Source organism: Triticum urartu, chromosome 4A, assembly GCF_056163025.1.
Source record: "Triticum urartu cultivar PI428250 chromosome 4A, HENAU_Tu73, whole genome shotgun sequence".
NCBI lineage: Eukaryota > Viridiplantae > Streptophyta > Magnoliopsida > Poales > Poaceae > Triticum > Triticum urartu.
In genome coordinates, this window is record NC_141876.1 from 548,169,283 (window position 1) to 548,196,104 (window position 26,822).

Here is a 26,822-nt window from a genome sequence, read left to right on the forward strand (position 1 = left end):
TCAAAAATGTAAGATCTAAATTTATCACAAGCAAACACCACTTCTAAGAATTATTTTTCAGTAGTAGCATAATTTCATTGAGCACTGTCTAGAGTTTTACTAGCATAATGAATAACATTTAGTTTCTTACCAACTCTTTGTCCTAGAACAGCACCAACAACATAATCACTAGCATCACACATAATTTCAAAAGGCAAGTTCCAATCAGGTGGTTGAACAATAGGTGAAGAAATTAAGACTTTCTGGAGTGTTTCAAAGGCTTCTTTACAATCATCAGCAAAAACAAAAGGAATGTCCTTTTGCAAAAGATTTGCAAGAGGCCTAGAAATTTTAGAGAAGTCTTTGATAAATCTCCTATAGAAACCAGCATGACCTAAGAAACTACGGATACCTTTGATATCTTTAGGACATGTCATTTTCTCAATTGCATCAACTTTAGCTTTGTCCACTTCAATACCTCTTTTAGAAATTTTATGACCCAAGACAATGCCTTCATTAACCATAAAGTGGCACTTTTCCCAATTCAAGACAAGATTTGTTTGTTCACATCTCTGCCAAACTTGATCAAGATTTCTTAAACAATCATCAAAATACTTCCCATAAACAGAGAAAGCGTCCAGGAAAATCTCAACAATCTTTTCACAAAATTTAGAGAATATAGCAGTCATACATCTTTGAAAGGTAGCAGGTGCATTGCATAAACCAAAAAGGCATACGTCTATAAGCATAAGTTCTGAAGGGACAAGTAAAAGTGGTCTTTTCTTGATCAGGTTGAGAAATAGGTATTTGTGAAAAACCAGAATATCCATCAAGGAAGAAAAAGTGTGTGTTCTTAGAAAATCTTTCTAGCATTTGATCAATAAAAGGTAGAGGGTAATGATATTTTCTAGTTTCTTTGTTTAATTTTCTAAAACCAATTACCATTCTATCACCTGTAACAATTCTTTGTGGAATAATTTCATTATTATCATTAGGAACAACATTAATGCCTCCTTTTTTAGGGACACAATGAACATGACTTACCCATCTGCTATCAGCTATAGGATAGTTTATACCTGACTCCAGAAGTTTTAAAATATCTGTTCTTACCACTTCCTTCATTTTTGGATTCAACCGACGTTGGTGATCAACAACGGGTTTAGCATCAGGTTCCATATTAATTTTGTGTTGACATAAGTGGGACTAATGCCCTTTAAATCATCAAGAGTAAACCCAATTGCAGCTCAGTGCTTCCTTAGAACTTTCAATAATCTTTCTTCTTCATGTTCTGAAAGGTTAGCACTAATAATAACAGGATATATCTTCTTTCTATCAAGATAAGCATATTTCAAAGTGTCTGGCAATGGTTTTAATTCAAACACAGGATCACCTTTAGGTGGAGGAGGACCTCCTAGAGTTTCAATAGGCAAATTGTGTTTAAGCAGAGGACGTTTTTGAAACAAAATCTTATCTATTTCATTTCTTTCATGCATATGTAAATCATTTTCATGGTCTAGCAAATATTTTTCTAGTGGATCAGTAGGAGGCACAACAATAGAAGCAAGACCAACTAATTCATCCTTCCTAGGCAATTCTTTTTCATGAAGTTTTCTACTAAACTTGGAAAAATTAAACTCATGAGACTCATCACCAAAACTAACACCGACAGTTTGTTTCTCACAGTCTATTCTAGCATTAACGGTGTTCAAGAAAGGTCTATCAATGATAATGGGACAGAAGTCATCTTGTGGGGAACCGAGAACAAGAAAATCAGTAGGGTATTTTATTTTCCCACACAAGATCACTTCAACATCTCTAACAATACCAATTGGTGATATAGTGTCTCCATTAGCAAGTTTGATAGGAACATCTATGTCTTCTATCTCTGCGGGTGCTATGTCATTCATAATTTCTTGATATAAGGAATAAAGAATAGCACTCACGCTAGCACCTATGTCACATAAACCATGATAACAGTGATCTCCTATTTTAACTGAGACAACGAGCATGCCAACAACAGGTCTGTGTTTATCCTTTTTATCAGGTTTGACAATTCTAGAAGCTTCTTCACAAAAGTAAATAACGTGCCCATCTACATCTTCTTCCAAGAGATCTTTAACCATAGCAATACTAGGTTCTACTTTAATTTGTTCATGAGGTTTAGGTGTTCTAATATAGCTTTTGTTCACCATAGTTGAAACTTTAGCATGTTCCTTTATCCTAACAAGGAAAGGTGGTTTCTCAATATAAGCAGTAGGAACAACTGGATCTACATTATGAATTATAGTTTCTTCTTTAACTAGTACTGGTTCTTTAATTTCTTCTTTAATAGGTGGGTAATATTTAAACCACTTCTCTTTAGGGAGATCAACATGAGTAGCAAATGATTCACAAAAGGAAGCTACTATCTCAGAGTCAAGTCCATATGTAGTGCTAAACTTTTGAAAAGCATCGGTATTCATAAAAGATTTAACACAATCATACTTAAGTTTAATACCTAACTCTTTACCTTCGTCGAGTTCCCAACCTTCAGAGTTGCGTTTAATTCTTTCCAAAAGATCCCACCGGAATTCAATAGTCTTCTTCATAAAAGAACCATCACAAGAAGTATCAAGCTTGGTTTGATCATTACGAGAAAGCCGAGCATAAAAATTCTGGATAATAATTTCTCTTGAGAGCTCATGATTGGGGCATGAATTTAACATATACTTCAGCCTCCCCCAAGCTAGAGAGATACTTTCTGCTTCACAACGCAAAAAATTATATATAATTCCGATCACGATGAACTAGATGCATAGGATAATTCTTTTGATGGAACTCCAACTTCAACCGATTCCAAGTCCAGGATCCAATATCATCGCATAGCCTATACCATGCCAATGCTTTTCCCCTTCAAAGATAAAGGGAAAACCTTCCTCATAACTTCATCTCCGGGTAAACCTGCAAGCTTGAACAATCCACAAATTTGTTCTACATATATCAAGTGCATATCAGGATGTTCGGTTCCGTCACCTGCATAAGGATTAGCTAGCAGTTGTTCTACCATACCCGAAGGAATTTCATATTCAATATTTTCAGTAGGTGTAGTTGGTTGAGGGTTAACTAATTGTGGTTCCAGTCGAGGTGAAGATATCCTAAACAAACCCCTCAAAGGCTTGTTTTCCATAGTAACAAGTGATGATAAATTTCAGCACACTATATAAATGTTTCCTTACCAATTTCCACTTACCTAAGGTGCTTCACTCCCCGGCAACGGCGCCAGAAAATCGCCTTGATGACGCACAAGTATAGGGGATCAATTGTATCTCTTTTCGATAAGTAAGAGTGTCGAACCCAACGAGGAGCAGAAGGAAATGGCAAGTGGTTTTCAGCAAGGTAATGTCTGCAAGTGCTGAAATTGTAAGTAGCAGAGTAGTTAGATAGCAAGATAATTTGTAACGAGCAAGTAATGATAATAGTAGCAAAAGTGCAGCAAGGTAGCCCAATCCTTTTGATGTAAAGGACAGGACAAAACGGTTTCTTATGATAAGCAAAGTGTTCTTGAGGATACACGGGATTTTCATCTAGTCACTTTCAACATGTTGGTTTGATTTGTGTTCGCTACATTGATAATTTGATATGTGGGTGGACCGGTGCTTAGGTGTTGTTCTTACTTTAACAAACCTCCTACTTATCATTGACCCCCCCCCACAAGCATCCACAAACTACGAGAAAGGTACTAAGAATAAATTCTAACCATAGCATTAAACTTTTGGATCCTATCGGTCCCTTACGGAATAGCGAATAAACTGGGGTTTAAGCTTCTGTCACTCTCGCAACCCATCATCTAATTGCTACTCCACAATGCATTCCCTTAGGCCCAAATATGGTGAAGTGCCATGTAGTTGATGTTCACATGACACCACTAAGGGAATCACAACATACATACTATCAAAATATCAAACACATATCAAGTTCACATGATTACTTGCAACATGATTTCTCCCATGACCTCAAGAACAAAAGTAACTACTCAAAAATAATAATCATTCTCAAGATCATAGGGGTATTAAATAGCATATTGGATCTGAACAGATAATCTTCCACCAAATAAACCATATAGTAATCAACTACAAGATGTAATCAACACTACTAGTCACTCACAAGCACCAATCTATAGTTCCGATAACAAGATTGAGCACAAGAGATGAACTTGGGTTTGAGATGAGATGGTGCTGTTGAAGATGTTGATGGGGATTGCCCTCCCCAAGATGGGAGAGTTGTTGGTGATGATGATGACGATGATTTCCCACTCTGGGAGGGAAGTTTCCCCGGTGGAATCGCTCCGCCGAAGGGCAAAAGTGCTCCGGCCCAAGTTCCGCCTCGAGACGGTGGCGCACCATCCCGAAAGTCCTCTCCCTATTTTTTTCTTGGTCAAAATGACTTATATACCAGAAGATGGGCACCGGAGGTGGCCCTGGGTGGGCACAACCCACCAGGGCGTGCCTGGGCTCCCTGGCGCGCCTAGGTGGGTTGTGCCCACCTGGTGGAGCCCCTCTGGTACTTATTTGCTACAATATACTTCATATAGTCCAGAAAAAATTCTCCGTGAAGTTTCAGCCTGTTTGGAGTTGTGCAGAATAGGTAGCCTGATGTAGCTTTTCCAGGTCCAGATTTCAACAGCCAAAATTCTCCCTCTTTGTGTATACCTTGCATATTACGAGAGAAGCATTAGAATTACTCGAAAAGGCATTATTATGGATAAAAACATCATAAATAACAGTAAGAAAACATGATGCAAAATGGACGTATGAAAGACCCCTTTTTATAGGCCTCTCCAAATCCAACTATTATGCACACAACCCGTGCACAAGCAGTAGTAGCGCTCGGGCGAGCGGTACTTCTGCCGGCACGGAAGATTCAGCCGAAATGAGCACCTGAGAAAAACAAGGAGGTGGTAGTGCCGCCGAAGTGGTACTACTGCTCCCGCCAGCAGTACTACTACCCACCACTGCCACTCAACGTCCGCGCAGAGGAAAGCCGAATCTAGAAACTAAAATATAAGCGGAGGTACCTGCAGTAGTAGAAGGCCGGAAGTACCGCGCAAGCGGTACTACGGCGCACTACTACCACTTGACTACCGCTTATCCAGAAACTGAAAATAAGCGGTAGTGCCCACAACACTGGAACCGCTGAAGTACCACGCAAGCAGTACTACCGCTGCCAGGGCGGTACTACTGCTAAAGAGCAACAAAAAGGCCTAAGCAAAACAGATGGATGAATGAACGCCTGAACTTCCATAACTTTAGCAAATGAGCTCCGAATTAAGCAAACTCAAGCTTGTTGGATAGATGACGACGAGTACTATCAAAAAATGCCAAAGGTATAGAGATTTGAAACCCCTACGAATGAAGAACCGGTAAAAATCCAAAGATCGAAAACATCATAGAAGATACATGTGAACTCCGTTTTCAGTGAACTCAAGCTTGTCATGAAGATGACCATAAGCTCTAAAACTCAGAAAGACAAACACCAAACAAGAACCAAGAAACTTGATGCAAGGATGCAATGGTTTGAGCTCTCTACGAACGATACGATCCAGCTACTTACTTGAGAGCCCCCCTTGATAGTACGGCAATCGATCCTATAACCCGGTCTCCCAACTACCACCATGAGACTGGTAAAATAGAAAACCTATCAAGGGCAAACCTTTGCCTTGCTCAACGTCTACTTGAGCTAGATGATGAAAATCTTGACTTCCTCAAGTTGGACCTCCTTTCTTGATTGTGTTGGCTTGATGAAGACTAGTTAATTGCTCCCCCATACTCCACTATGGGTGAGCCACTCTTCGGCACATCTTCACAAGTCCATTTCCACCATAATGGACGGCAAGATTCAAGAAATTGGTCTCTTCATGATGCACCACTTGAACTTGCACACCGCAATCTTGATGACGATCACTTGATGTCATCGTCCATGGGTTGTATGAGGTCTTCCTCTTGATGCATGCCCATGGAAACATACCTAACACCATGCAAAACTCTCACATAGACCACGGGTTAGTACATGATACGTCCATTTTGCATCATACTTTTATATCGATATTTATTGCATTATGGGCTGTTATTACACATCATGTCACAATACTTATGCCTATTCTATCTTATTTTACAAGGTTTACATAAAGAGGGAGAATGCCGACAACTAGGATTCTGGGCTGGAAAAGGAGCAAATATTAGAGACCTATTCTGCACAGCTCCAAAAGTCCTGAAACTTCATGGAAGATGTTTTCAGAATATATAAAAAATACTGAGCGCAAGAAATTCACCAAGGGGGCCACACCCTGCCCATGAGGGTGGGCGGCGCGCCCTACCCCCTAGGCACGCTCCCCTACCTCGTGGGCTCCCTGGTGGCCCTCCGATGACCATCTTCTGCTATATGGAGTCTTTCGATGAGGAAAAAAAATCATAAGCCATCTTTCCGGACGAGACTCCGCCGCCACGAGGTGGAACCTTGGCGGAACCAATCTAGGGCTCTGGTGGAGCTGTTCTGCCGGGGAAACTTCCCTCCGGGAGGGGGAAATCATCGCTATCGTCATCACCAACGCTCCTCTTATCGGGAGAGGGCAATCTCCATCAACATCTTCACCAGCACCATCTCCTCTCAAAACCCTAGTTCATCTCTTGTATCCAATTCTTGTCTCCAAGTCCGGGATTGGTACCTGTGGGTTGTAGTAGTGTTGATTACTCCTTGTAGTTGATTCTAGTTGGTTTATTTGGTGGAAGATCATATGTTCAGATCCTATATGCATATTAATACCCACTAGTAGAAAAAGGGTCAAACGTGAAGCACATTAGTGTCGGTTTGTATTTGAGCCGGTACTAATGGTACCATTAGTGCCGGTTCGAACGGATTTGCATTAATGCTGGTTCGTGTTGAACCTTTAGTACCGGTTCGTGGCACGAACCAGTACTAAAGGGGTGGTGGCAGGCTGGCGTCAGGCCGGGGCCCCACGATCACCTTTAGTACCGGTTCGTGGCACGAACCGGTACTAAAGGTCTAACCTTTAGTACCGGTTCGTGCCATGAACCGGTACTAACGGGGTCTGACCTATAGTACCGGTTGGAGACACAAACCAGCACTATAGGGCAATTTTCAAACTTGAAAAAATCATAACTAAATCATCCTAATTCAGAAAAATACATATAATATATCAAAATTTGCAGAACAAAAGGATTGATCCGCTGAAACAATCAGTTTTCCGTTTCGACAATTTTTTAAAATCACAAAATTCCAAAGGGAAATAGAGTTTTTGGGCGTTTTAGACGTTTTTTTGGACGTTTTTAGCATTTAGTGCTAGGGTTTACATTTCAACGTTTAGGGTTAGGTTTTATGGTCTAAACCCTTAGTTTTTACTGTTTAGCATAGAGTTTCTGACGTTTTAAGTCCCGGGTTTAGGGTTTAGGACAATTTTTGAAATGACAAATTGTAAAAGGAAAAAAGATATGCTCTAATTTATGTTTGTTTGAATTTCGGTTAAATCTTGTCAAACCGGTCAAACAACTAATTCAAGAAATATAGAGTGTTACTAAATAATTATGCAATAATATTAGTGTTACTAAATAAGTATCTCAGTTTTTTTGAATTTTGTTCAAATCTGGTCAAACTATGGTCAAACTGTGGTCAAACTATGGTCAAACTACTTATTCAAGAAATATTAGTGTTACTACATAATTATTCAAGAATATTAGTGTTACTAAATAATTATTTCAATTTTTTGAATTTTGGTCAAATCTGGTCAAACTATGGTCAAACTGTGGTCAAACTATGGTCAAACTTATTCAAGAAATATTAGCGTTACTAAATAATTACTCTTGTTTTAGAATAATAGTTTCAAACTCAAACGGTGAAATGTGTGACTTCATGCTCAAGCTAAACTCCTGAGGGTTAATAGGATTGACATCTTACAATTGTCAGGAAAACAACAAGTGCAGACTCGGAAACGAAGGAGAATAGAACCTGAAAGTTAAGCGTGCTCGGGCTGGAGTAGTGAGAGGGATGGGTGACCGGTCGAGAAGTTAGATGATTTAGAATGAGTGATCCACACTTCAGCAGTTAAGAGAGGTGATTAGAGACTAAATCATCAAATAATTGAGAAAAATTAAAAATAAAAGAAATCAATTTTTTTTCCAAAATTTCCAAAAAAATAATTCAAAAAAAACCTTTAGTACCGGTTGGTAACACCAACCGGTACTAAAGGTCCCCCGTACCAGGGCGCGAGCTCACGCCACGTGGTGGCACTTTAGCGCCGGTTCGTGCCGAACCGGTACTAAAGGGGGGGGGCCTTTAGTGCCGAAACTTTAGTGCCGGTTCCATAACCGGCACTAAAGGCCCTTACAAACCGGTACTAATGGTCCATTTTCTACTAGTGACCTGTCGGTGTCAAAACCGGCGGATCTCGGGTAGGGGGTCCCGAACTGTGCGTCTAAGGCGGATGGTAACAGGAGGCAGGGGACACGATGTTTACCTAGGTTCAGGCCCTCTTGATGGAGGTAATACCCTATGTCCTGATCGATTGTTCTTTATGATATGAGTATTACAAGAGTTGATCTACCACGAGATCATAGAGGCTAAACCCTAGAAGCTAGCCTATGGTATGATTGTCCGTTGTCCTACGGACTAAACCCTCCGGTTTAAATAGACACCGGAGGGGGCTAGGGTTACACAGAGTGGGTTACAAGGGAGGAGATCTACATATCCGTATTTCCTAGCTTGCCTTCCACGCCAAGGAGAGTCCCATCCGGACATGGGACGAAGTCTTCAATCTTGTATCTTCATAGTCCAACAGTCCGACTGTCCGGAGACCCCCTAATCCAGGACTCCCTCAGTAGCCCCTGAACCAGGCTTCAATGACGATGAGCCTGGCACGCAGATTTTGTGTTCGGCATTGCAAGGCGGGTTCCTCCTCCGAATACTCCACAAAAGATTTTGAAACACAAGGATAGCGTTTGGCTCTGCAAAACAAGTTCCACATACTACCATAGAGAGAATAATATTTCCACAAATCCAATCTACTGACACGTTTGATAGCACGACATCATGTCATGGCCCGGTCATTATTTGAACCGTTTTTCTCAACCAGCACCGCACATAACGCGGGGCGGTTTTCTTGACACGTCTTGTCAAAGCAGAGATCGTGTTCCCCTTATTACGGGATTATCATCAATACGGACATGGGTAACCCTAGCGCGCCATCAATTACCGGTCGAGAAGTTAGATGATTTAGAATGAGTGATCCACACTTCAGCAGTTAAGAGAGGTGATTAGAGACTAAATCATCAAATAATTGAGAAAAATTAAAAATAAAAGAAATCAATTTTTTTTCCAAAATTTCCAAAAAAATAATTCAAAAAAAACCTTTAGTACCGGTTGGTAACACCAACCGGTACTAAAGGTCCCCCGTACCAGGGCGCGAGCTCACGCCACGTGGTGGCACTTTAGCGCCGGTTCGTGCCGAACCGGTACTAAAGGGGGGGGGCCTTTAGTGCCGAAACTTTAGTGCCGGTTCCATAACCGGCACTAAAGGCCCTTACAAACCGGTACTAATGGTCCATTTTCTACTAGTGACCTGTCGGTGTCAAAACCGGCGGATCTCGGGTAGGGGGTCCCGAACTGTGCGTCTAAGGCGGATGGTAACAGGAGGCAGGGGACACGATGTTTACCTAGGTTCAGGCCCTCTTGATGGAGGTAATACCCTATGTCCTGATCGATTGTTCTTTATGATATGAGTATTACAAGAGTTGATCTACCACGAGATCATAGAGGCTAAACCCTAGAAGCTAGCCTATGGTATGATTGTCCGTTGTCCTACGGACTAAACCCTCCGGTTTAAATAGACACCGGAGGGGGCTAGGGTTACACAGAGTGGGTTACAAGGGAGGAGATCTACATATCCGTATTTCCTAGCTTGCCTTCCACGCCAAGGAGAGTCCCATCCGGACATGGGACGAAGTCTTCAATCTTGTATCTTCATAGTCCAACAGTCCGACTGTCCGGAGACCCCCTAATCCAGGACTCCCTCAGTAGCCCCTGAACCAGGCTTCAATGACGATGAGCCTGGCACGCAGATTTTGTGTTCGGCATTGCAAGGCGGGTTCCTCCTCCGAATACTCCACAAAAGATTTTGAAACACAAGGATAGCGTTTGGCTCTGCAAAACAAGTTCCACATACTACCATAGAGAGAATAATATTTCCACAAATCCAATCTACTGACACGTTTGATAGCACGACATCATGTCATGGCCCGGTCATTATTTGAACCGTTTTTCTCAACCAGCACCGCACATAACGCGGGGCGGTTTTCTTGACACGTCTTGTCAAAGCAGAGATCGTGTTCCCCTTATTACGGGATTATCATCAATACGGACATGGGTAACCCTAGCGCGCCATCAATTACGGCGCTTGGGGAATAAACAATTTTACCAGGTAAGTGGGGAGGCGCATCGCCTCCTCCGCCCTTATAAAGGGACAAAGATTCACCCATTTTCACCCACGCCTTCTTCCCTCTTGCTTATCCATTCTCGTGCACTCGAGCTCCAGCGCCCAAGTTCGCGTCTTTCTCCTCAAACCACTCCAATCATGTCCGGAGCGGGAGGCAAGTGGATGGTCTCCACCATCACGGAGGAGAACGTCGCAAGATACGGGAGGCCGGATATCTGGCCGCGGATATCGCGCACCGGCTGCCCGATGCGGGGCATATCGTTACTATGCCCGCACTCCATGAGAGGGTAGTTTTCCTCACCCACTTTGTCCGCGGACTGAGATTTCCACTTCACCCGTTTGTCTGTGGGCTCATGTTCTTCTACGGGGTGGACTTTCATGATCTGGCCCCCAACTTCATCCTCAACATCTCGACATTTATCGTCGTGTGCGAGGCCTTCCTCCGCATTAGGCCCCACTTCGGCTTGTGGCTGAAGACCTTCAATGTTAAACCGAAGGTGGTGGTCGGCCAGCAAGCAGAATGCAGAGGCGCCATGGTGGGCAAAAATGCCTAACGTCACCTGGCTCGCATGCTCCTATGTGGAGACCATAAAGGGGTGGCAATCGGGGTGGTTCTACATCACCGAGCCGTGTGACACCAACTGGGTGGCGGCCCACGAATTTCGATCCGGAATCCCCACACGACTCACCTCCTGGAAAGAGAAGGGCCTGTCCTGGGGTTCCTCGGTAGAGCTGACCGGACTCCAGACTTGCATCAAGAACATGATGAGCAAGAAAATCAAGCTCGTCAACATGGTCCATGTCATGCTCTTCCGCCGGATTCTCTCGTGTCAACAACGGATATTCAACCTGTGGGAGTTCGACGCGGCCAAGCACCAGTCGATGCGAGAGCTCTTCGACATGATGCATAAGGACGTCTGGAGGGTGCTGTTCAAGGGCGCCGAGGTACCTCCTCCCCTTACCGAAGACCGCGGACTCAGCGCAAAGCGCCAAGCCAATCCGGTAAGTTTTCATATCTCACAGGATATCTATTTGCCCCAGTTTAATCATGTGCGGGATCTAAGCTTTCCATGCCTTTCACAGGAATGGGTGAAAACAGCGGAGAAGATCGATTGCCCCGCCCCCAGCCTGAAGATCCTACAGATGGTCTCCTAATGGAGATGCTGGTTCCAGCACCTTACGAGGTGCTGGTGAAGAAGGCCAAGAAGAAGGCCGCAGGGACCCGAAAGGGTCTCCGGCGCAAGGTTGTATCGGACTCATCGTCCGATAACTCCGACATGCCCTCCTCCCACGAAAACGAGGAGGAGGAAGAGGAAAGTTATCCCCCCCAGCTGGGGGAGACAAGAAAAGGAAGGCCACCCCAGCTGGGGAGGCCGAAGGGTCCAAGAAGGGAAGGACCCTCCTTCCGGACTGCTCCACGACGGCCGCCCACAGCGATGACGAGTGGTTTCCCAGGGACAATCCCCTAGCGAAGTCATAAGTATCCGGATATCATAGTAATTCATAGTATGTTTTATTGTGATGTTTCTCATTACGCCGCACATGATTATGCAGTCCGTCCCGAACTCATCTCGACGTTGATTCGTCGGACGGTTCATTGGACTCATCGGATATGAATAGTGATTCACTTCCGACCGCCTCCACCCCTTGCCCTACGGACAACGTCGAGGTGTTGTACCAAAAGGCACCGAGCCGAGGGGAGGTAGTCCTGGGGGCGCCTCGAGGCAACCTTCCGGACCCTGGCCGCAAAGGGAGCAAGACTCCCACGGGCTCCAAGTTTGGCCCCCAGCCGAATACTGCCCAGAACCTTCGGTGGTTCCAGACTCCGGCAGGCGATCCCCCGTTAAGGGGGGCAAGCCGCCCGTGCCGGTGTCCTTTGTCCATCCAGAGGCACCGGATAACTTGCTGGAAGCGCTTTGCAGCGCTTCCATCAACGAAGAGCACCGCACTATCATGAGTGCGGTGATCGAGAAAGTGCAGTCCACCAAAAACGGACTGGCCGAAGCTTGCGTCAGCCTCCTAATAGGCTTTGAGGTAAGCAACCAAAATATAAGAAAATATTACCTCATGGACAATAACCCCTGATGCTCTGTTCGGCGTTCGCGAAGAAAGGCCGAATAGAGGATCAAATGATAACTCAGGAGTCTAATCAGAATATGTCTATTTGTATGTGCAGGCTTCACTGCTGGCTGCTGCCGCACGTACTGCGGAGGTCTCTGCACTGAAGCAGGACCTGGAGCTGTCCGAGGACGAGCTCGGCCTTACCAAGAGGCAGCTCGAGGAGAGCAAAGGTAAGCAATACCTTGTCTATATATAAAAAGGAAGTTCTAGTGTAAAGTAATAGGATCATCATGAATTTGCCATGGGCCACGACCGAAGTGGCGACCTTGAAGAAGGCGCTGTCCGAGGCCAAAGACAAAGCGGCCAAGGAGCGCATTGAGCGGGAGAAGCAAGAAGCCCGAGTAGGCGAGGTTCAGCAAGAGCTCGAGGCTCTCGCCAAAAAACACGAGTCCTTGGAGCTTGACTCTAAGACGCAAGAGTCCGAGCTCGCGCAGGCGCTTGAAAGCGCCCGGAGCGCCAAGGCTGAAGCCCACAAGGCCCTCCAGGAGATTGATGCGGTGAAGAAGATAGCAGCGGGTAAGGCATTCATTATGCAAAGCAAGCATGTGGAGGAAACTTTCCTTTTACTTACCCGAGTTCGGAGCTCTCCAGGAGCGTTCGCAGATCTTCCCCGCAGTGTACTGGATGCCGCGGAGTTCTACCGAGCTCAGGAGGGGAGCTCGACGGAAAAGTTGTTCTGGTCTCAGTATACTGGTACCGAACACGCAATGCCCTTGAGCGACCAGCTGAAGCAATTGGCCGAGCTTCACAAGGCGGCCGAACAGGCCATGAGGGGCCTTATAGTCCGGATGTGGCCTGGCGAGCCCCTGTCCGGCAACTACTTCGGTCTAGTGAGGCGGCTTGTGGATGCCTGCCCACGGCTTGAAGTCATAAAGCGGCCCGTTTGCGTCGAGGGTGCGCACAGGGCTTTTGCTCGGGCGAAGGTGCACTGGGCGAAGCTGGACGCCGTGAATCTAGTGAAGGAGGGGCCGCCGGAGGGCAAGGAGCATCGCTGCCCCGAGATGTATTATGAGAGTGTCCTTAAGGGTTCCCGCCCTGTGGCAGATGAATGTGCCAGTGATGTAATTTTTGAATGAACATGCTCATATGATCCTGTAATGTGAAACAAGTTCATCTGCGCTATGCAACACTTTTTTTAATTTAAATTATTACCTTATGTGCGGCTGTTTAGAAAATCTGAGAGTTGGCCAGTCGTCGGCTTCTGCCCCCATGTAACTAGTACTGGGGTGTTCGGGATAAACCTGAGCACTCTTTACCCCAATTTTGGGTCCTTCAAGGGAGGTGTTCCGCACAACGAACCAGGCAATCGGACTATATGGATTTATCACTCTCACTTAGCCATAGAAGTCTACAATTTTAAATTTCGGCGAAGCCCCTAGTATTCGGAAGGCCGAATTTGAGGCGCTATACACACCTAAGCCGGGCAAGGCCGACTCCTCACCCGAAGTGGAAAAAGTCTTTAAGGACTTAAGACCTCTCGAACAGCGACCAGTCTCTCGCCTTATCATGATAGTCAGTTTTCGGCTTTCTCTACTGAGGTGCTCGTCCGGAAGAACCGGGACACAATCGCAGTAGTTCTCCCACCGCTACCTGAGATAATATAGCGGAACGTAAGGTACCAAAGCATGGGAGCTGGGCAAACCCAACTATTGACCCAAGACATGATTCGGAGCTGATGCATATAATGCTAAAAGTTTAGGGTGCCGCACTATCAAAAGTGTTCGGACTTCTCGCGCTGTATTATGGGGTAAACGAAAGCCCCTGGCGTACTGATCGTACCCGAATGTATGGGTGTGGGTTGTCGTAAATGGACATATAAGAAAAAAGGGGATGAATAATGCAATAATTGACTAATGCTATGTAATGTTATTTAAATAATACGTCTGATAACCCACAAGTATAGGGGATCGCAATAGTTTTCGAGGGTAAATTATTCAACCCAAATTTATTGATTCGACACAAGGGGAGCCAAAGAATACTCTCAAGTATTAGCAGCTGAGTTGTCAATTCAACCACACCTGGAAACTTAATATCTGCAGCAAAGTGTTTAGTAGCAAGGTAATATGATAGTAGTGATAATGGTAACAAAAGGTAACGGTAGTAAAAACAATGTTTTTGGTATTTTGTAGTGATGATAGCAATAGCAACGGGAAAGTAAATAAGTGAAGAACAATATATGGAAAGCTCGTAGGCAATGGATCAGTGATGGAGAATTATGCCGGATGCGGTTCATCATGTAACATTCATAACCTAGGGTGACACAGAACTAGCTCCAGTTCATTGATATAATGTAGGCATGTATTCCGAATATAGTCATACATGCTTATGGAAAAGAACTTGCATAACATCTTTTGTCCTACCCTCCCGTGGCAGCGGGGTCCTTATGGAAACTAAGGGATATTAAGGCCTCCTTTTAATAGAGAACCGGAACAAAGCATTAACACATAGTGAATACATGAACTCCTGAAACTACGGTCATCACCGGTAAGTATCCCAATTATTGTCACTTCGGGGTTAATGGATCATAACACATAATAGGTGACTATAGACTTGCAAGATAGGATCAAGAACACTCATATATTGATGAAAACATAATAGGTTCATATCTGAAATCATGGCACTCGGGCCCTAGTAACAAGCATTAAGCATAGCAAAGTCATAGCAACATCAATCCTAGAACATAGTGGACACTAGGGATCAAACCCTAACAAAACTAACTCGATTACATGATAGATCCCATCCAACCCATCACCGTCCTGCAAGCCTACGATGGAATTACTCACGCACGGCGGTGAGCATCATGAAATTCGTGATGGAGGATGGTTGATGATGACGATGGCGATGGATTCCCCTCTCCGGAGCCTCGAACGGACTCCATATCAGCCCTCCCGAGAGGTTTTAGGGCTTGGCAGCGGCTCTGTATCATAAAACGCGATGATTTCTTCTCTCTGATTTTTTTCTCCCCGAAACTCAATATATGGAGTTGGAGTTGGAGTCGGAGAGGCAACAGGGGGCCCACGAGGTAGGGGGCACGTCCTAGGGGGGTAGGCGCGCCCCCACCCTTGTGGAAAGGTGGTGGGCCCCTTGGCCTTCATCTTTGGCAGGTATTTTTCTTATTTTCTGAAAAGTGGCTTCGTGAAGTTTCAGGTCATTCCGAGAACGTTTGCTCCTGCACATAAATAACACCATGGTAATTCTGCTGAAAACAGCATCAGTCCAGGTTAGTTCCATTCAAATCATGCAAGTTAGAGTCCAAAACAAGGGCAAAAGTGTTTGGAAAAGTAGTTCCATTCGAATCGTACTGGTACAAGTAGTGCAATAAGCAGAAAGTAGGACTATTCGAAATGTCCTACCCAAGGGCAGGCTACGTATGGATAGTACAAAGCGGGTATATCAATTATTATTAGAGACCACCTGGGGGTTCCCGTGTACATCTGAGCTTCTTGCCGCCTTGGTTGTTCCTTCCCGTAATGTGTCTGGCAATCGTACTGCCGGAAAGGGCTTCCAGAGAGTTAGGTCCTAAAAGAGAAAAAAATGATAAAGGTATACAGCCCCTAGGGCGGTTAAGCCGCATTGCGGGACGTGCCCTAATCGTGCCCCCGCCTATGTCCATGGTATTTTCAGTGTGTAATTATGTATGCGCGGCACGGATTTTGTTGCTTGACCGGGACTGGGACGGGGGCCGAATTGCTAGGCGAGCTCTGCGCGTGCCAGGCGATCCTGTTGCAGCTTACTCTGGACTCGCTTGAAGGTGTCCGGGGGCTGTATCGCCGAATTAGTGGTTTGCCTTAAAAGGTTGCTTTGTGCTTCTGCTGCGAGGGCGCGGTGTGCTCCTCCGTGCGGAGCAAGCGTTCTGTGTTTCCGTTCACTGTTATGACCCCCCTAGGTCCTGGCATCTTGAGCTTGAGGTATGCGTAATGCGGTACTGCATTGAATTTTGCAAATGCGGTTCGCCCGAACAGTGGATGATAGCCACTGCGAAATGGGACGATATCGAAGATTAACTCCTCGCTTCGGAAGTTGTCCGATGATCCGAAGACCACTTCCAGTGTTATTGAGCCCGTGCAATGGGCCTCTACACCTGGGATGACGCCCTTAAAGGTGGTTTTGGTGGGTTTGATCCTCGAGGGATCGATACACATTTTTCGCACTGTATCCTGATAGAGCAGATTCAGGCTGCCGCCGCCGTCCATAAGGACTCGAGTGAGGTGAAATCTGTCGATGATGGGGTCTAGGACCAGTGCGGTGGATCCGCCATGACGGATAGTAGTGGGGTGGTCCCTGCGATCAAAGGTGATCGGACAAGCGGACCATGGGTTGAACTTTGGGGCGACGGGCTCCATCACATAGACGTCCCTTAGTGCACGCTTCCACTCCCTCTTGGGAATGTGGGTTGCGTATATCTTGTTCACCGTGTTCACTTGTGGGGGGAACCCCTTCTGTCCTCCCGTGTTCGGCGGCCGGGGCTCCTCCTCGTCATCACTATGCAGCCCCTTGTCCTTGCTTTCGGCATTTAACTTGTCGGCCTGCTTGAACACCCAGCATTCTCTGTTGGTGTGATTGGCTGGCTTGTCGGGGGTGCCATAGATTTGACACGAGCGATCCAGTATGCGATCCAAACTGGACGGAGCCGGAGTACTTCTTTTAAATGGCTTTTTCCGCTGACCGGATCTAGAGCCTCTGAATCCGCATTGACTGCCGTATCATCGGTGTTATCGCCATTGTTGCGGCGCTTTGGTCTGTTACAACGTGGTCTGCCGTTGGCATCTTTGGTATCCGAAGTGCCCGGATTCCTTGATGTGTTGTTGCTGCGAGCCAGCCAGCTATCCTGTAACATCCCAAAATTCTAAATTTTGGAATGTTATAATAATTAAAATATATTTGATTGATTGATGAGTGATTGATTGAGTGAAATTTATTAGAATTTTAAACTTTTGAAGTTTTGTTGAGAGGGAATAAAAAGGACTTTCCAAAAAAAGTTTCCGTTTGAAAATATTTGAATTTGGAAATATTTCAAACTTCATGCCACTCAATGATCCTCATGATTCCTTCAATGAAAGAGAGTGGGAAGTAAAGAAAAATTTCATTTTTAAGTTGTCATTTAATTTTTGTTTTGTTTTTAACTCAAAGTGGCATTTGAGTTTTATTCAAAAACTTTTCTGACAAAGAACACTTGAACAAAAGTGTTGAGAGGGAGTAAGATGACACCCCAAAAATGTTGGAATAAATTTTCCATAGAGTTTTGAAAGTCATTTTGATTTTTGTTTGAATTTAAAAAAATGACTCTTCAAAAAGTATATTATTTGCCCCTGGAAAATATCCAATTAAATTGGGCTTATTTTTCTGATCATTTTGATATATAATACTCCTATATTTTGTTTTCATTTTATTTTCTAAAATGATTTTTCTTCGCAGGTTATTCAAAAAAAGGGAAGGTACTTTTTTTGGGGGCCAAATCCGGCCCGGTCCGAACCGAATCATCTCCTTCCTCCAGTCAAGATACTCACGATCTACAGCCACCGCCGGAGCATCGCCAGAATCGCGGGATTCGCGAAATCCCTCGCCCCCTTCTCCAAGACGACCTCCCCCCCTATAAATAGCCACCTCGCGCATCCATTCCCCCACTTAGTCCCTCCTCTCCTCGCCCCACGTCGCCGAGCCGCCTCGCCGGAGTTCGCCGCCGCCGCCATTTGCTCCGCCCCACCCACCGCCGGCCCTCCCCGCCACCCACCGCCGGCCCTCCCCGCCACCCACCGCCGGCCCTCCCCGCCACCCACCGCCGCCACCAGCTGCTCCGCCCCGCTCCGCCGCCCCCGCCCGTCCCCTCGCCTCGCCCGGAGGACCACCGGAGCCACTCCGCCCGAGCCCCACGCCGGAACAGCTATAGTAATCCGGCCTGCCTTTTTTTTGTTCTGTTTTTAAAACAGAATAGTTTCAATCTTGTAAACTCCGCAGTTAATTATCTACGAGGTAGTTTTGAGTGATTCCAACTGCCTTAGATCACAAATTTTATGAAGTTTCTGTTAGTTCAATTGTATTTCATATTTGAGTAGTTTAAATTTGTGTTTGTATGAATTTTCTCAAATCACTAGATTTGAGCTATTTTGAGTTAGGAATATTATTTTTGACCGATTCTTTTTGCTACTGGTTACTTATTAGACTAGCTACGCAGTAGTGTTTAGTTTGCATGTTAGTGAGTTAGTTAGATTAGCTTTTTATTGTAAATAGTATTGTTTACTCTGTTTTAGTACTGTTTGTAGTTTAATTATTATTAATTAGTTTTAATTAGTTTCTTTTGCTAGTTTTTGCCGAAATTTTTATTATTGATAATTAATATTCCAGTAATTCTGAAACTAAGAAAGACTAATGAGAAATTCGAAAAATAGGAAGGACGCTAGGAATAATAACATCCAGGGCTGGACGCCAATACCAACAACGTCCTAAGCTGGACGCTCTTAAAAACAGCGTCCACTATGTTTGGTTCGACCAGACCCTGTCCGGCTATCTCCGGCCTTCGACTTGTACCCTCAGCAACTTCCGCAGGACCAAAGCTAGACTCTGCCACCTCTAGCCCGCCGAAAATGGCACTCTACCAATGCACCACCCTCATTTCGCTCCTTGTTATCCCTCTTTGCCAATTCCCATCGTCGTGCCTCGCTCGCAATGGTGATCCGCTAAACCCCCGTTGCTGCCGGGGCCATGGCTGTCCATCTCCGACAGCCATATCCTCCTCAGCAAGGACCGCCCCGACCTCTTCCCTGTTATGCTCCGAGCCATCTCTAGCAACACTAACTACTAACATGTCAGCGTGAGCCCTCTCTCCACCCTTTTCGCTCTCCTACACTAGGCATGCGTAACCGTGTGAGTGGATGCGTTTTGAATTTGTGCGTGAATATCTGTGCATGTTGGCATGAACTCGAGTTGTTTTCTACCGAAAAAGGCTCACACCCCGCTTTATAGATAATGCAACGATCATACAACTCGACACCACACCATATACACCCGAGACAGGATATAACAATGCAAAATAACAGCGACACCACCACAACCCACTCCAAGATCACAACAAGAATACAAAGAGTGTCCTGCAAGAAGCGATTGGAGTACTCCACCATGACAGAGGTGTCACAAAGAGACGACGTTGCACCCGATGAATCATGGACTCCAAGACAGTGCCTTCAGGAAGGGCACCTCACCGGAGCACCGCCACCGCCAATTCAAAAAAATCATAGGTTTCATGAGCAAACCGAAGGAGGAGAGTAGCCGCAACGCCGCCTTCACGAAGGTAACCACGTCTATAGTTGCCGCTGCCATTGGCCTGGTGCAAGCCAAACAAGGATTACCCTATCGCACGCACTCTCCGTCTCCGAGACCACTATTGGTCGCTGAACACCGGACACCATGCCGCCCGGACGCCCATGGCAGAGGTAGCTGCCCGCAGCCAGCTCCAGCCATGACCCACGCCGCCGCACCTAGCAACCTGTGCCGGTCGCAGCCTGCGCTGCCCGTGCCACCATGCCGCCTGTCACACCACCGCCACAACACCATCTGTAACCGCTTCGGCGCACCAGCACGCCCGTTTTCTAATGCGGTGTCCATGCCTGCTCGATCTGGCCCAGGCTTGACCTCCTGTGCATGGAAGACAAAACTTCCCCGTCGCCTCCTACGCCGACCGGGCTTCGCCCGACCACGCCCTTTTTCAACGATTAGGGAGGAGGGAGAGTGGGAGGGGGAACCCCGACGACGGTGGCTAGGGTTACCCTCGATAGCTCACGGGAGCGACGCAGAAGGGAGAGGGGAAAGAGGGGAGGCCTCCTGACTAGCTCACCACTCGAGTTGTTTTCTTAGTAGCAAGGAGTGTACCGGAGCACACTGTCCATGGTTGAATTGCTGGAAGCTTTCTCCCTCAAGGCAGCCCAGAAAGCAATCACAGCTTAGGTGTAGAATGCACAATTAGACTTTCTTGCGACAGTTTTAGTAGCTAATGAATTAGAAATACATACATTCATGTGTGTTAAGACTATTTCTCCTCTAATTTGGCAAAAGCAAACTGGTCTAGAATGGAACAAATGGGCATTTCAGTGATTTGTTATCGATGCCTCACAACCATCACAAAAAAACCAAAGCTCACATATTAAATCTATTAGAGGAAATACTCTCAATATAGTTAAAACAAGAGCACCTGACCGAACCACATAACTGGACGTTGTTTATAACAGTGTCCAGCAGTGGACATCATTCGCAATAGTGTCCAGCCTGGACGCCGTTGTCAATAGTGTCCTTCCTATTTTTCAAATTTTGGCCAAACCATGATCAATTTTCTAATTGTTGCGGTACTAATTACTAGTAATAAAAAATCGGTAGTTTTCGCCATTGTGTCATATATTCTATTGTTTAATAGTAGGTGATTTCTAGGATTTATTAGACTTAGTATTCTTGAGGTTCTAGGTGTTGTTTGTTGTATGACTAGTTGCTAGCAATAGGAATAGTGTTAGAGGTTCTAGGTACTGTTAGAATTTTATTATAGGAAAAATACTTTATGTTACATAGCGAATAATTATTTTTACCTTGTGTTAAGTATTTTTTGTTTTAGGATTTTTACTTGTTGTTAGGTAGAGTTGTTGTGGTGTAGATTAGCCCTATAAGTTTATTTGAGTGATTTGGAGTTTTATTTGGTTTTTACGTTCGATCCTATTTTGATTTCGTTGTTATTTTGATTGTTATGATTGAGTGCTAGAATGATTGCTTATGTGAATACTATGCTTGCTTGTATAGATTTCATCGGAGAGTGACGACTAGTTTATCAAGTTTTTAAGAGCGATAATATCTTCACCAACTGGCTAGGCAAGTTCACTTTGACCATGTTTTCCATACCTATGTTTATTTGCATGTGGTATCACCCTTTTAACAGTCTCTCCAGTAGTGTTATTGAATCTTGTAGTTGAGTAGAATGCATGAGGTAGGAACCATCTCCCTGTTACCAAACCCGAGACGTTATATATTTTTAATGCTACGCTATAGTAGATGGGGTTTGGTATGAGTGCATGAGAGTGGTGTGAAGGAGGACTCTACGTCAATGGCGACAACTTCATGATGGCACCGGCAAGGACTGCATCTTCAGGACTCCTCAAGATTTTGAGACTCGAGACAAGAATTCAATACACACTACTGGGTGAAGGACGGTTGACGGGCACCCTGGAGAAACCAGTGGTTGGCCGGGATGCATGGAGAAGCTCCATGACATCTTGCGGAAAGCTTCACCCAGACTCAAAGAGACGGAAGGATACTTCATCCCCGGAAGCTTACCTATGCAACCGCAAGTCACTATGGGCTCTGGCTTGGTTGACCTTAGTGGTGACTCTGGCTGGGACGGTGCTAGCAGATGTAGAACTACGGTAGGATTGGATGAGCACCGGACAGTGGTCAGAGGAACTCTTCGGAAGACCATCTTGTTCTCGAACACCCTGAAGTGCGAGAATGTAAAGAGAGGGATCGAATCTTGCGGGTAAAGTGTACAAACCTCTGCAGAGGGTTAAAACCTAATCGATTAGCCGTGTCCCCGATTATGGACAATTTGAGCCTCTGGACTTGGATCTATCTCGGAACTCTCAACACCGGACTGCTAAATTAATTGTGGGCAACTTATGATGATTTGGGCTATGAGACATCAGTTGGCGGAACCATGTCATGATAGAAAACTCCGTAGTACAGACTCCGGATAATTCCTTTGATGTAGGGAAAATAAAACCAGCTTTTACGCAAACAAAACTCAGATACAGAGCCACAAAGCCATACTGCATATAGTATAGTTTATCATCTGTTTTCTCTTATGGTGATCTTGCGGTACATTCAATGTACTGACCTACACGGCTGCAACGTATCATGTTGCAGGATTTTGTATACAACGAGCGAGTTTCCTTGATTGGGTTACGGTCTACACTCAACCTGCCGATGGCGTTGATGGGACTCCACACCCGTTGATTGTTTCTGCTGAGACTTATAAGGTATATATCAGTTTTACGTTATTTACACATGTGATTGCACTTTGATAGATACATTCATGTACTGTGTGTGCCAGCATACTGATCCAGGGATGGCACAGATACACAGAGGCTTGACCGTCTGAGGTCGGGTCGCTATAGATATGGTATCAGAGCACATGTCGACTGTAGGACGTGACCCTAGAAATCGGAAAACTCCTAGGACAGGAAATCTCTAAAACTTTATTTTCAAAAGAATCCATTACTTCTCATCTTATCTGATTTTATCAAATATTCTCTCTTACCTCAAATAGTTAGAATGTACCCCTTTCCCTTTTGACCACACGGAGGGTCAACTGAAGCCGCTCCAAGAAGGACAATATGTCGGACAATCGATGACCATTTCAGAGTAAACAAGATTTGACCATGCATTAGAAGAGTTGAAGCTACACCAGTTGAAGACTCCGACGACTTGAAGAATCATAAGAATTATTTGACCATTAGAGGACCAAACCCCTATTATACACTTACGTTAGATGCGACGATTTGTGAGCTATCATTTGTTTGATGTTTTTCCGACAGCCACAAAATAAAACTCGTCTCTTCAAAACTATTGTTTGTATGATGTGTATCCCTCCCCACCTCTCTCTTATCTCACCCTAAAACCCTTGGAACCAGTAGATGATGAATGAAGTTGGACTGGTATTCTTTGGACCGAAAACCTAGCCGGAGGCAGAGCTATGGATTCAGAACATGGAGAATCACTTCGGGAGCAATTTGGTTTCAAGGAAGAATGAAGTATCATACGCTCTTCAGTACTTTGAAGGAAGTGTTGCAACATGGTGGCAGATGCATCAAGCTATACAGGGATAGAATGGAGCAAGGACATGGGAAGAATTCAAGAATACTCTGACAAGATCCCATCTTACCCGGAAGCACCATGATACCCCAAGAAATAAACCTTATGCCTGCAAGATTTGCGGAGAAATAGGACACACCCAGGAGGAACACAAGGATGGATGCCCTCATTGTGAGGAGAAACACCCAGCTAAGGAATGCCCAACTAGTCAGGTGACTTGTTTCTTGTGTGAAGGAACCACCCACTACCCAGCTCAGTGTCACATTTACCCCACGGTGCAACAAACTATTCAGAAGCAGGAAGAAGGAATGAAAGAAGCCCTCCGAGAAGTTATGAAAGAACCTGTGATTAAGGAAAGTGTTGAAGACCCTGATGGAGAAAGCCTCAACAGATTTTACTCCAATGCCTGTTATTCATGTGGAGAAGGACATTTTTCACAGTATTGCACCAAGGAAAGAGAAGATTATCTGGGATACTTCCCGACAGAAGCAGTGGAGTTTGATCCACAGGGAATAGAATGTTTGATCAGAACGAAGACAACCAGGAAGAGAAAACAAAGACACCCTCAGAACAACCCAATTTCTGCCAAGAGGGACAAGAGTCATATTACCTGTTTTGAATGTAAGGACGTCGGGCATAATGCCAATGATTGTCTCGAAAGGAAGCAAGGTACTCAAGGAGCGGGCACCATCACCAAGAAGCCTCGAGACATGCCGGAAGTTATTTGTTTTCGTTGCAAGGAAGCAGGACATCTTGCTAGGGATTGTTCAAATCATGAGAAATCTGGAGCTGAGTAGTGGAGGTGTTGATATCAGTAATAAGGGTAGTATGGAAAACACTTTTCATGAGAATGCGGGGTTGAGTTATGTAATAGATTACTCAGAGATTGTAATAATTCATGACTCACTAAAGTTGATATGTCATATGCTGAAAGGCTTTAAGGAGTTGTTATGTTTTATCTTGGAAATTAATATTCTGGGTGAACATGGAAGAAAATGAGTTGTGATACATAAACTGGATGTTGGAAATTGAGTTTGAAGTTCTGTTTGGATGATATGAATGTCTACCCAAGGAGATATGTACCTTATTCTGAGCACCATTTTTGTTTTACATCTGCAAATGACGACCCTTTATGAGTCTTTCCTTAAGGGTCCGAAAACGATCATGACCCTAACAAGTGATCATGATTACCCAAAAACCCTGAAGGACATGATGAAGCATATTCACCTTGAAGGAGATGCAGTCTACAAAGGCTATCCCTTCATGCAAAAGGGAGTGGAACTTTGGTATGTGGAGGTACACCTCCACCGTATGAAAGGTGTTTGCCCAAAGACGATGGGGTAGTACTTTTTCATCTCACGTGTACCACAAGCAACTTTCTTTGACGCTGTTCGTGAAGCAGCCATGGAAGCCATACGCCAGATCGGAGATATACTTGAAGCAAGACTCCGTTATACTCAGGAATACCTAAGCGAAGTGCATGCAGAGAGGATGGAGATGAAGCTCAAGGCCACCACGATGAAAAGGAAGATTGAAGATTTCAAGGAGCATGTCGCCCAATTCCAGTGGGACTGAAGGATCCTCAAGGAGGAAAAATGAATAAAGTGGGAAGTAATTCTTGACCATACCAAACCATGTGGATGGTGGCATTTGTAATAAAGTATTTTTTTGGAATTTGGATTTATGAAAAATGGTTAAGGAGGTAATAAAAGATTTGATATGAAAAAAATATGATTTATGGATGAACTAGTGCATTTCATTTAAGTGTGGTATTACTTTGTAAAGCCACAGAATCAATGAAGAAAAAAGGGTGTTGTTCATGACGGTCCATAGAAAGGAGCCGGATGAAATACGTTGGAGTTTGATTATGATAGTTACCCCAAGAGTATGACAAAATGAAGTACTATTGGATTTAAAGGAGGTTTAATGTTGGAATATGGAACAATGGTAACTCCATGGATGAGTTAACACTATGCAAGCGCTGAAGTGGACCCATAACCCACATGCCCAGGATTTGACAAAGGCACAAGCACAATCTTGTTGAAGGAAGAATTCTGGAAGAAGCTGTGAATTGATCAGCAGACATTACATAGGATGTTACGTAAACCCCGAGATTGTGAAGAACGATAGATATTTTGTTCAGCTTGCAGAATCAATGGATTTACCCAAACCCAGTTCGAGGACAAGAGAAATTTCTGCTAAGCTTGTGAGGATGCCCGACTGTTAGAAATACGAGATTCACTAAACCTTATACAGGGTAATGATCTGGGTGCGGAATGAATTGATCACCATACCGACTTACTCTTATCATTCACTCTTGATATTTGGAATGGTAAATCTGAGAGACTTACCCATAGTAAAGTGACGACGCTCATTGAAGCCTTGCTTAAGCCTTAGAATGGTATGATGATAAACCCATGTACATGGCAGCTGTTGCCAATCGTATATTATACGATGAGAATGAAGCCAAGGCCTTTTTTCTGCAGAAACCATTAATGGTATACCACCATGAGTATTTCGATAGTTGTCTAGAATGGACACAGACCTATCAGCTAAGATCCAGTCTCGGACGAACTTCATCTTTGACGAAGCGACCAAAGATTTTGAGGAAAACGCTATGCTTCTGACAGAAGAGTGTTAATGAAGGAGCTATTGTAAGATATGTGAAGAGATAGATATTGTCGGCACTCCAGAGGAAGTATCTGAGTTTATTGGAACTGTAACCTTGCTTTTAAGTGTGGTAGCACCCCTGAACTTTCCGGCCAAAAGATTTGCTAGAAGACCCCCAACCCTAACCTTTTCTTGCTAGCCTCTTCGAATCTCGAGGACGAGATTCATTTTAAGTGTGGTAGTTCGTAACATCCCAAAATTCTAAATTTTGGAATGTTATAATAATTAAAATATATGATTGTTTGATTGATTGATGAGTGATTCATTGAGTGAAATTTATTAGAATTTTAAACTTTTGAAGTTTTGTTGAGAGGGAATAAAAAGGACTTTCCAAAAAAAAGTTTCCGTTTGAAAATATTTGAATTTGGAAATATTTCAAACTTCATGCCACTCAATGATCCTCATGATTTCTTCAATGAAAGAGCGTGGGAATTAAAGAAAAAAAATTCATTTTTAAGTTGTCATTTAATTTTTGTTTTGTTTTTAACTCAAAGTGGCATTTGGGTTTTATTCAAAAACTTTTCTGACAAAGAACACTTGAACAAAAGTGTTGAGAGGGAGTAAGATGACACCCCAAAAATTTTGAAATAAATTTTCCATAGAGTTTTGAAAGTCATTTTGATTTTTGTTTGAATTTTAAAAAAATGAATTTTCAAAAAGTATTTTATTTACCCCTGGAAAATATCCCATTAAATTGGGCTTATTTTTCTGATCATTTTGATATATAATACTC